The sequence below is a fragment of the Vidua chalybeata genome (assembly GCF_026979565.1).
Source record: "Vidua chalybeata isolate OUT-0048 chromosome W unlocalized genomic scaffold, bVidCha1 merged haplotype SUPER_W_unloc_6, whole genome shotgun sequence".
Taxonomy (NCBI): Eukaryota; Metazoa; Chordata; class Aves; order Passeriformes; family Viduidae; genus Vidua; species Vidua chalybeata.
In genome coordinates, this window is record NW_026530341.1 from 938,053 (window position 1) to 950,138 (window position 12,086).

Below are 12,086 nucleotides of genomic sequence, written 5' to 3' on the forward strand. Positions count from 1 at the left end.
GGGCATCAACAACTTCATGACTCAAGTGATAGAGAAGCCAACAAGGAGAGATGCTCTGCTGGACCTCATACTCACCAACAGCGAGGAGCTCGTTGGGGATGTGAAGGTCAAAGGCAGCCTTGGCTGCAGCGACCATGAGATGCTAGAGTTCAGGATCCTGAGGGGGAAGGAACAAGGCAAAAAAGCAAACTCACAACCCTGGACTTCAGGAGAGCAGACTTTGGCCTCTTCAAAGATCTGCCTGGATGAGTCCCATGGGATAAGGTCCTGGAGGGAAGCAGGGCCCAAGAAAACTGGTTAATATTCAAGCATCACCTGCTCCAAGCCAAGAGCAGTCCACCCCAACAAAGTCAGGCAAAAATGCCAGGAGGCCTGTGTAAATGAACAAGGAGCTCCTGGACAACCTCACACAAAAAGGAAACATACAGAGGGTGGAAGCAAGGTTGGATAACCTGGGAGGAATACATTGTCCAAGCACCCAGGGATGAGGTTAGGAAAGTCAAAGCCCACATGGAGTTAAATCTGGCAAGTGATGTTGAATTGCGGTGAAAAAATTAAGACTCTACAATTCTTAAAAAGATTTGTAGTGACGGTATGTTTAGTACAGCGCTGGATGCATGTGAGGGATCTTTTCCCTTTAAAGGACATGCGTGCCCCTGAAAACTCCCGATCCTTTTTTATTACTCTAGCTAATTTACATATTCATAGAATTTCACAATAGGTTCATGCATATTCATTCTTCTGATTTCGCATTACACTTACAGCTAGTTACACTTGTACTCAGTTTTTGTCAGAAAGTACAGAGAGAATTCCTGGGTCACTCTGCACTGTCTGTTTCAAGGTCTGAGGAGTCTTTCTTTTCTCTTATCTCTTTAGCTTGGAAATTTGCATTCCTTTTCCTTAGCTGGGGCAGTTTTTCTAGTGCTGCAGTTACCAGACTAAACAGCATATTTTACTTATGTTAGCAATCTAAAAGCGGCACATTTCACCTGAATCCAAATGGATTTCTACCCTGTTAAATTTTTACTCTGTCTCATTCCCCCCTTTCTCTGATGGTACGTAAATTCTTTTACTTAATGCAAATCTTTACATTAATAAGTGTCTCTTAATGTTTTATTATGTATATTTGACTTACTAGGTACAATTACAATAGCACAAGGCATTCTCAAGTATACATAACCTTTACTAGCATATACAAGCACAGTTTTCTGATTAGTGACTGGATGAATTTTAAAGTGGCAGATACTTTGTTTAGTGTTAAGACACACATTTTGAGCATTAATAGTATTGCTTTATCTTAGTTGTTCTCTAGTAGTACAAGATTCTAAGTTTACTGTTTGCCACTTTTTGTTCACTTTTTGTGCTCATACTTTATGTTCTGAGGGGTAGAGCACTATTTTTCATGATTTCAACAGTGGCATTGTATACAGTAAGTACAAAGGTAGCGGTCACATTAGAAACAGGATCATAGGTCACAGATGCTTCTGAGATTTTTTTATATAATCAGTAAATTTACTATAGTTTACTAGGATTGGAACTTTTTCTTAGAATTAATTGCATTATCCTAGACAATCTTTCAAATTTCAGTTGGAAAATTACTTTTATCTCTTTTTGTATGATCAAGGCTGCTGTTGCTTGTATCTAAAATTGTTCTTGTATAAAACTGAAAGCTAAAGGCACGTTATTTTGAACTATACTAAGCACTTTTACTATTAACTTGTGGTCTTGGACCCTGGCCTTTTAGGGATAACTCTGGGGGTTGTTTTAAGTTTGCTAGTTTACTTGCTGCAGTGGCCAGCTCTCTTATAGATCTAGTGTACGGATTAGAAATTGGGACTAAGGCTATTTAGTATCAATTATAATTATACACAAAATAATTCTATAAATAAAATTACAAACTACCCCTCCTTGCAATACACTCATTTTGCCTAAATAAGTTTTAGTTTATTGTCTCTTGGTGTTAATTTCTAAGTGGTTTCTGGGGCTTGTTTCATTTAAGCATGGTGGATCTAGGCATTTTGCTTCTTAACCTTGATTGCGGTGTAGGTGGTGAGAAGCATCTGGAATGGTCTTTCTTACTGTGGTTCTAAAGTCTTTTTTGTAAGAGACTTAATGTATACTTAATTCCCAGGCTGTATGTTATGTACTGGTTCATTTAGTTTTCTGCTCTGAGTTCTAGTTACATGTATTTTCATTTTCTTTGACTTGTTTACTTAAGGCTACTATATAGGTTTCTTGCACTATTTTGGAAATAAAATGTGATTTTCTGTCTGGGAATATTGTGACTGGAACTCTAAAAGTAGTATTATTTACTCTGGTCACTTTGACAGTTCTGGTGGGGAAAGCTTCTGGCTACTTTGAAAATGTATTTGCTAATATTCATAAATACGGACATCCCCCTTTCCATTGGGGTTTTGAAAAGCTAATTTACTACATCTGTCTAGATCCATGGCCCCTTTTAATCTGATCAAGTTTTGTCTGGGGGTATTCTTGGGGTTAGTCTGGAGGCAAGGATTACACTGTTAGTTCACTTGAGTGATAGTGGCATATAAATTCTTGGTAATGATCTTTTAAATCAGATATGTGTAAAAAGCTTGTGAAAACTACTACTTAAAAGTTAACACTTTATTTTGATGCACTCTGTAACACTGGCAGCCTTGGTCATTCTGGGAAAGGACCTGCAGTTTATAAAAGCTTTTAAGTAGTTAGGCTCCAGTGTGTTTTCTGGTTCTCTTCTTTTTCTAGTGACTGCACAAATGAGGAGGGATTACTAGCTTCCTTTCAATGGTAGCTCACTTTTCTTGGTTATATGTTGGGATCTGTGATATTTAAATGCTCCCGAGATTGTAGAAAGTCTCTGTCTTTCAGCCCTGCTGTCAAAGAAGGAGTCGTACTTAATCTGTGCTGGTTTTCAAGGTTGTTTATTTCTTCTTATCTAAAATATTTTTTCTCTGACCTGCAGCAGGTCTGTCTTGCAGGACAGCGTGCGGGGCTCTGCCCCTCAGTGGGGTTACTAATGTTACAAACATTATATACTAGAAACTACATGTGCTATATTTACAATAACGTGCCAATATCTATCACCCATGTTGAACAGTGTGTCCCCAGCCTAAACCAACAGAAAAATGCCAACACCACAGTGAAACATGGAGGGCATGAAGAAGAAGAAAAAGGACAAGACATGCCCAATTTTCCTACAACTTGCCCCCTTTGAACCCCTTATCTAGAATCCTAAAATTCTACTTTTGCAGCCGTGCCACACTAATTAATAATTTTATCAAACACTCAGACCTTGTAATTCATCCTGTAAGATTGAAAACTCTTTTCCATGGACAGAGATCAGAGACAGTGTCTCTTGGGGCTCTGTACAGGGGGGTTCCTGACCCCCTGCCAGGGTCCCAGACCTTCCAGGGCAGCCAGAGGGATGCCCTGGTGTTGGGGAAGATGAAATAGCAAGGCCCTATAAATATGAGGGCCTGGCAAAAGAATCAGAGAATACAGATATCGAGATGAAAACAAGGTTTGAAATACCAAACCTTCATTACTGAGCATCCCGAAAACAATAATGCAACCCCCCCTTTCTGATAGATCCTAAGGTCAAATGGAATGTCCTGTCTCACCCCCCAATGTATGGTTCATCCCTCACCTGTAACCCTCCCCTGAAGTATCCGATGTCTGTAACCCCATTGGCCCAAGTCCTGTCCCAGCCCACCTTGAAGCCCCCTGATAAGGTGTGGCCGAGGGACCGGACGCTCTCTCTCTTGGACCTTCCTGCTGGGACACCCACCTAGCACCATCTCTCTCTCCCCCCGCTCTCCCTGGGCCTGCCACGAGTTGCGGCTAGCAACTCTAAGCAGGGCCCTTCATCCTTTACAATAAACCCTATGCTCTAAAGACCGGGCCTCAGAGATCCTTCGTTACCACCCACCCAAACCGTCCTGGAGTCCAGCAATCCCCGCAGATTGGCGCCCAACGAGGAAGACCGACCCCCACAGACCGGCAACCCCACGTGTCTGAAGACCTCTTCAGCTTTTCTACCTGTGGGAGACTTCTCCATGGACGGTAACTAAATAACCAGTTGTAGCCTCCTAATCGGTGTCGTGAGCACGGCGTATCGTTGCTGAGCAACGTGGAAGCCGGAGCTCTATAACTTTGCCGAGGCAATCCTCGAGCACGGGAATTCGTTACAAGGTAGCGAGTACCTGTAGCTCTTGGAGGAATTTGCCTGGCAATCCTCGAGCATAGGCGGCCACTGCTGCGCGGCAGCTACCTAGAGCTCTCTGAGGAACCTTGCCGTGGCACCCCGCCACGTGCACTGAGCACAGGCGAGCACTGCTCTGCACTGCCCGCACTGAAGCTCTGAGTGGAGTCTGGAGGCCCCGAGCACGGAAAGACGTTCCTGAGCGACGCCTGAAACCGGAGCTCTGAGGGGGACCTCAAGCAGAGTCCTGAGCGCCGACTGGAGTGCCTGGCCAGCCCCCCACGTCGGAGTTCTGAGTGAGGACCCTGCCCCTGCGATATCGAGGTGAGCTACACTGGTGTAAAAATGGGACAATCCCACTCTGCCCCTGATCGGGATCTCTATAAGGAACTTAAGCATTCTTTACGCTGCAGTAACAGTACTTTACCTAAGCAAGAGCTTAAAAACCTTTTAGAATGGACTCTACTTAATTTCCCGAATGCGGACCATTCAGCCGTCTTTACCAGAGACTTTTGTGACTCAGTTGGAAATAGACTCTTTAATGATATTTCACACTGGGATTTGACTGGCGTTCCCCTTCTCCCGGCGTGCAGAGCCTTGGTTGAGCTGTTTGCTGCACAGCAAACGCCCGCGGCAGCTGCTCAGCCTGGCCACGCTGTCCCTGAAAATCCCCTCCATGCCGCCGCGAGTCCGCAGCGGAGCACGCCCCCCGCCTCCCCCCCGCGCCACGCGGCTGCGGCGTCCACGGCCCCTCCCCCCGCCCATGCGGTCGCGGCGTCCGTTGCCCCGGCCCCCCCACCGGACCCCGCGGCCCCTCCCCCCGCCCATGCGCTCGCGGCGTCCATTGCCCCAGCCCCCCCACCGGACCCCGCGGCCCCTCCCCCCGCCCATGCGGTCGTGGCGTCCGTTGCCCCAGCCCCCCCACCGGACCCCGCGGCCCCTCCCGCCGCTCCCTCCACCCCCGCACTCCCCACTCCACTAACCTCTGCTGTTCCGGTTGCCGCGGTTCGCCCCCCCCGCTCCGTGTCGGGCCCCTCCTCCGCCTCCGCCCCAGCGAGCCCGCCCAGCAATGTGATTGCGGCAACACCCCCCGCTGCTGGCGCTGCACCGGCCCCGGCCCCCCCTCCCCCCCGCGGCCCCGGCTGTACCCCCCCTCCCCCCCGCGAGTCCCGCCGCTCCCCCAGCCATGTGCTGTGCCTCTGTGGCTGCTGCCATCGCCGGCCTCCTGCAGAGTCACGCGGCCACGTTTCTGCAAGCAGCGCACGTTCCCCTCGCTGCCGCGGCGCTGGCGCTGCCTGACATCCCGCAGGCATCCGCCGCTTCTTTGCCGCCGGTGCCTTTTGCCGATTCCGCATCTACTGTGCTGACCACGGCAGCGTCCTTTGTGCCGCGGGACGGAGCGGTCCAGCCAGCCAAGCCGCCCTGCCCCTCCCGCGCGGTGCCTCCCCCACCGTTGTCACTGCCCCCCTCAGACACGCCCACCGCCATGGTCCCTGTTCCAGACCAGATTGCGAGCTACCAGCGGCTGAGCTCCACGGCACATACGCCGCCTAGCCCCCCGCGCCCTGTCCCCACTCCGCGCCGATCACTGGCCAGCCCTCCCCTTCCTACCACCGCTGCAGCTGCGCCGGGGACTGCGGACACCGCCGGAACCGCGAGAGCAGCCCAGCCCCCTGCTTCTCAGCCCCCCAGTGCACCGCTGTTTGCGGCGCCGCTGCCGGCTCGGAGCGCCGCGGCGCCGCTGCGGCCCGACCCGCCCCCATCGCGCAGGGATGCCCCGGGGCTCCACGCCGCGGCGCTGCCACCCCCTGCGGGCGGCGGCGCCCTGCCGTTCCCTTCTGTGGCCACAGACGCGGTCCCTGCTGCGCTCCCCGAGGCGGCCACCATGATGGCTCACCACGCGGACCCCGTGACACGCCCCCCGCATGCGCAGTCCCTGCGACCCTCGGAAGACCTGCCTCACGCCGCGACACCGCCGCCGCCCCCCCACGCCGCCTCCGCCACGCCTTTGATCCAGCCTCCCGGCGCCCACACGCTCCATGCTGCAGTCCACCCCCAGCCGACATCACCGTGCTCTCCCACGCCAGCACCATCGCTCCCAATTCCAGCTGCAGGACACCAGCCCGTGTCACCAGAACTTCAGGGATCACCGCATCTACAAGTGTCTCCGCCCACACCACCACCCCAGCCGGAGCCTGTTACAGACTCATCACAAGTGGCCCCCACTGCAGCGCGCCTCGCACAGCCTCTGGAAACTCCAACGCTACAGCCACCAGCAGTTCCTGCGCAGACGCAGCCTCCAGCCGCCCTTCACCTGCCTCCATCGTCACTGGGTACCGTGCCACAGCCACCGCACCCTGCACCTGACCTAAGCAGGACTGGACTACAGCCAAGCACACAAACCGTGCAACGAGAAGGGGGAGGGTCGAATGTGACACACATAGAGAACTGTATTGCATTTCCAAATGCCAACCCTCTTAATGCTGAAAAGTCACCAGCATCAATCACAAATTTAGAAAATCCCCAGAAAAGTTTTGACAATCTTCAACTGACAGACTGGAATCAAATCACACGTGACATTTGCAAAGAGGAAAGCCTAAACCCTATAGCACTGCCTGTGATATTCAGCCAGCAAGCCGGTGGTCCCAGAACTTGGACAGCTATCCCATCTCATGAGGTGAAAGAATTGCGAAAAGCAATAAAGGACAATGGTATCTCCTCTCCATATTTTAGACAATTGCTGAAAAGTACCCTGGAAGGACATACACTCACACCAAATGACTGTAAAAATCTTGCTGCTATAATTCTTACAGACTCACAGTATATACTATGGGAACTTAAATGGAAGAGACTGCTTACAGGGGTACTAAACACTTATAGACAATGTACTGATGCAGACCTTCGCGCCCTCACCCTGTCTAAATTAATAGGTGACCCACCGGATGACCAGAATGAAAATCAAGTGAATTTACCCAGAATGGTGTTAGATGACATCAAAAAGATGGCTCGCAAGGCTTTTTTGCAAGTTCAGCCTGCAGGAACTTTTGAAAAAGCCTACAATCTAATTAGTCAAGAGTCATCTGAACCATTCACCTCATTTGTGGACCGGGTGATCCAAGCAGCAGAAAGACAATGCGGTGATGATATAGCCCGTCCAATAGTGATACGGGACATCATTGAAAATAATGCAAACTTGGAATGCAAGAGAGTCATCAAAGCCCTGGGAAAAGAAAGACCTACAGTGCCTGAAATGATTGATGCCTGCAGCAAAATTGGGAGCCCACAGCATGTAGCAACAGTTCAAGTAAATGAACTTGGAGAAACTCTGGGAGAGAAAATTGCAAGGGCTCTTACAGCACAGGCAGCGCAAGCACAAGCACAAGCAGCACAAGCAGAGGCACGAGACCAAAAACTTACTGAAATCCTAACTGCCTTGCATCTAAGTTCCCAGCAAAGAGACAACACTGTGGCTGTCATGCAAGCTGCTGTACCTCCAGGACCTTGCTACTTCTGTAAAAAACCTGGCCACATCATGAGGGATTTCCCAGAGGTCGCACGAAGTGCACAAGCCACCGATCGCTGCTCTATCTGCAAGAAGGGAAAACATCTTGCCTGGCAGTGTCGATCCAGACAAGATGTAAGCAGGAAATACAATCCAAAAAACTCCAAGGTGAGCGCGCAGCGCCATCGCGCGATGAAACAAGTAATGGCACCCCAAGCTCCCGAGGCAAAATTTGTGAATACCCTGACCCAGAAGCTCTTCGCTTCATCACCAGCACAATCCCAAGTTATGACCCAAGCCTACTACCCCCAGGGACCTGGTGCACTTTGGCAACCTCCAAGCCAACAACCTTTTTAAAGGATGATGGCTATGACTATATTTCAACAGGGATTACTGGGCCTTCACAACAAAGACAAGACTTTTTAGTTGTTGGTAAAGAAAGGAATAGCATCTTGGGACTGCTTGTTTTGCCTTGTGTAATGTCTGTTAACTGTAGTGAAGAATTACTGGTGCTAGCCAATGCCTGCTACCCCCCATTGCATATTCCACCTAGAACCCCTATAGCTATTGCTATAGCACTGCCTATGGGGACTATGGATCAAATGCCACCACGCTGTTTCCCAGTTGCTTCTGAAAATCCTGAAGTTCTATGGGTTCAACACATAAGTCAGCAACGACCAATGCTAACTTGTGAATTGTCAAATGGTGGGGTTCAAGTTTACATCAAGGGGATGATTGATACGGGGGCGGATGTCTCTGTGATCTCTTCTTACTGTTGGCCAACAGACTGGAAGTTGGTCATTCCCCCAGGTACTCTCACAGGCATTGGAGGTGTCACTCCTTGCTTGCAAAGTGAATCTGTGATCAACATTACAGGGCCTGACAAGAAGAGAGCGTCAATCCGTCCCTATGTAGTGCAGAAATCCATCACAGTGTGGGGAAGGGACTTACTTTCTGAATGGGGAGCAAAATTGAACTGGGTTTTTCGTAGGGGCCACTAAAGCACTCAGCACCCTGAAACTGACCTGGAAAACTGACACCCCTGTCTGGGTCGACCAGTGGCCCCTGCCAGACAATAAGCTGAGTGCCCTCAAAAATCTACTGGCCGAACAACTGCAAAAAGGCCACATTAAGCCCACTAACAGCCCCTGGAATTCACCTGTGTTTGTGATCCATAAGAAAACTTCTGACACTTGGCGATTGTTACATGATCTCAGAAAGATCAACGCAGTGATTGAGAATATGGGGCCTCTCCAACCTGGCCTGCCCAACCTTTCTATGATCCCGAGAAACTGGCCACTTGTCATCATTGACCTAAAAGACTGTTTCTTCAACATCCCACTGCATCCGGATGACGCTCCTCGTTTTGCCTTTTCCGTTCCAAGCACAAACTTACAAGAACCACTCCAGAGATACCATTGGCTAGTTTTGCCACAAGGGATGAGAAATTCGCCGACTATCTGCCAATATTTTGTGGCCCGCGTGCTGTCTCCAGTCCGCGCACAGTTCCCACAGTCAGTTATTCTCCACTACATGGACGATTTGCTCATTGCAGCACCAACACAAAAACAGATGGAAGAGACCCGTGATTGTACTGTTGCTGAGATCAAAAAGGCTGGACTGGTAATATCCGAATCAAAAATACAAGAGACTGCTCCCTGGAAGTATTTAGGTTGGAAACTAACAGAACAGTCTATTACTCCTCAAAAGATACAAATCCGAACTGATGTTTGTACCTTGCAGGACTTACAACAGCTTTTAGGGGAAATTAATTGGGTTAGACCTGTCCTTGGAATCACTGCTGATGAACTTTCCCCACTTTTTGATTTGTTGAAAGGGGACAATGACATCAGATCCCCTAGATGTCTCACTCCAGAGGCTTACAAGGCCCTGGAAAACATTACTGATGCTCTGCAGAACAGGCAGGTGCATCGCTGTGCTCCTGATAAACCCTTTTTCCTTGCGATTTTAGGAGAAAAGCTGAGACTGTGCGGTCTCATTTTTCAATGGGATTCTTCTCACAAAGATCCATTGCTAATAATTGAATGGGTTTTTATTTCTTACAGGTCGCCAAAGACAATCCTCACACCTCTAGAAATGATGTCTCAAATCATCATCAAAGGCAGAGCAAGGCTTCTTTCTATAGCAGGTCATGAATTTGCAATTATATATTTGCCCATGAAGAAAGCCTATTTTGACTGGGCAATGCAAAAATCAGAAGATCTGCTGTATGCTTTGCTCGATTTCCCAGGCACTTGCTCTATTCATTATCCATCACACAAAATGATCAAAGCTAAATTATGTTACAAAGAAAAACCCCTGATCAGTGAAGAACCCTTAGATGCGGTCACTATCTTCACTGATGGGTCAGGGCGAACGCACAATTCGGTTGTTACATGGCAAAATAAAAATACTAAGTCCTGGGAACAGGATGTTCAAAAAGTTGAAGGTTCCCCTCAGATTGTCGAATTGGCAGCAGTTGTAAGAGCATTTCAGCTCTTTCCAGAACCTTTCAACTTGATCACTGATTCGGCATACGTTGCTAATATTATTAAGAGAATTGAAGGATCTGTTCTAAAGGATGTGAACAACGACAAGTTGTGTCTTTGGCTCACCTGTCTCTATCAAACCTTATCACACAGAATTAATCCTGATTTTGTTTCTCACATCAGAGCTCATTCTGGTCTTCCAGGATTCATGGCAGAGGGAAATGCACGAGCTGATGCACTGGCATCAGCAACGTCTGATGAGGAAGGTGCAGCAGGCTTTGAAAATTCCACCTCAGTGCTTGCTGCAACCACCTTACCTAACATTATTGAACAAGCCAAATTGAGTCATGCATTTCTGCATCAAAATGCACAGGCAATCAAACGAGACTTTCGCATTACCCTAGAGCAAGCACAAAATATTGTACGGGCTTGCCCAAAATGTCAGCATGTTCAGCCGGTCCCCTCTTCAGGAGCCACCAACCCACAAGGGTTGGAGAGCTTACAGAAATGGCAAACAGATGTTACTAAGTACCCCTCTTTCGGGAAATTCAAAAATATCCATGTCTCCATTGATACATTCTCAAACACAGTTTTTGCCTCTGCACATACAGGAGAAACAGCTAAGCATGTCTGCCAGCATTTTTCACAAGCTTTCTCCTATTTGGGTGTCCCCCAAGAAATCAAAACAGATAATGGCCCTTCATATGCTTCACAAGAATTAGCTGCGTTCCTGAATGACTGGGGTGTTCGCCATACATTTGGCATTCCTTACTCTCCCACGAGTCAAGGTATAATAGAAAGAACACATCAAACCTTGAAACGCATTTTAGATCAACAGAAAGGGGGAGAAGACCAGGCTGCACCTCAAAGGAGGCTGAATAAGGCTCTGTATGTTTACAATTTTCTAAATAGCTCTGCAGAAGAGCCTGACCCCCCCATTTACAGACACTTTTTGAACAACAAAAAAGCAAAACTAAAAGAGCACCCCCCCGTTTTGATTAAAAACTTAGATTCAGGACAAATAGAAGGACCATACAATCTTATAACATGGGGAAAGGGGTTTGCATGTGTTTCCACAGGTGGAGGACTTAAGTGGGTCCCAGCAAAGAACGTGAAGCCCTACCACACATCGAAGCCCGCTGACACCCTCACATCAGCCAGTACTTCCACAAGTACAAACCAAGAAGCAAGCACCCAGACCTGAGCTGCGCAGAATCATCAGGAGAAAGTGATCTGCCAGGAACAGCTCAAGAAAAGAATGAAGTTTTATCGTTTGCGCGCGTGCATGTTGCTTTTGTTCTTTTGTTTTAGTTTTTGTAGTGAAGCTTTACCTGTAAGTCAACCAAAGACGAATGTCTGGGTTGCTTTAGCCAAGTCCGCAGGCTCTGATACCATCTGTCTATCTGACACAAGCCCTGACAAACCTTTTTCAACCTGCTTAGTTGGGGTACCTCTTCCAGAAGGTTTTGATAATGTTACTCTTGACAAATACTGGCCATATGACGATCATCACGTATCTCCCACTCCTAGCCAAAGACACCAAACTTATATTGATAATTCTAAAATTGATAAATCTGACCTTCAAGAGCTAGAAATCCTAGGCTCATTAACTATGGACACCTGCTACTTCTTTCATTTCCTAGGTGAAGGCGGCCCTTATTTAAACGTTACTCCTTATCACCCAGTTTATAGCAATATAACCTCTTGGTGCAATCAAACTAAGCTTCTCATATATGATGAGCCTTACGCAGATCGTTTTAACAAACTTCCTATTCGATTTCCTAAAGGAATTTGGCTCATCTGTGGAGACAGGGCCTGGCAAGGTATACCTTCAAAAATAGATGGTGGCCCTTGTGCCATGGGGCAACTTACAATAATTGCTCCTAGTGTAAAA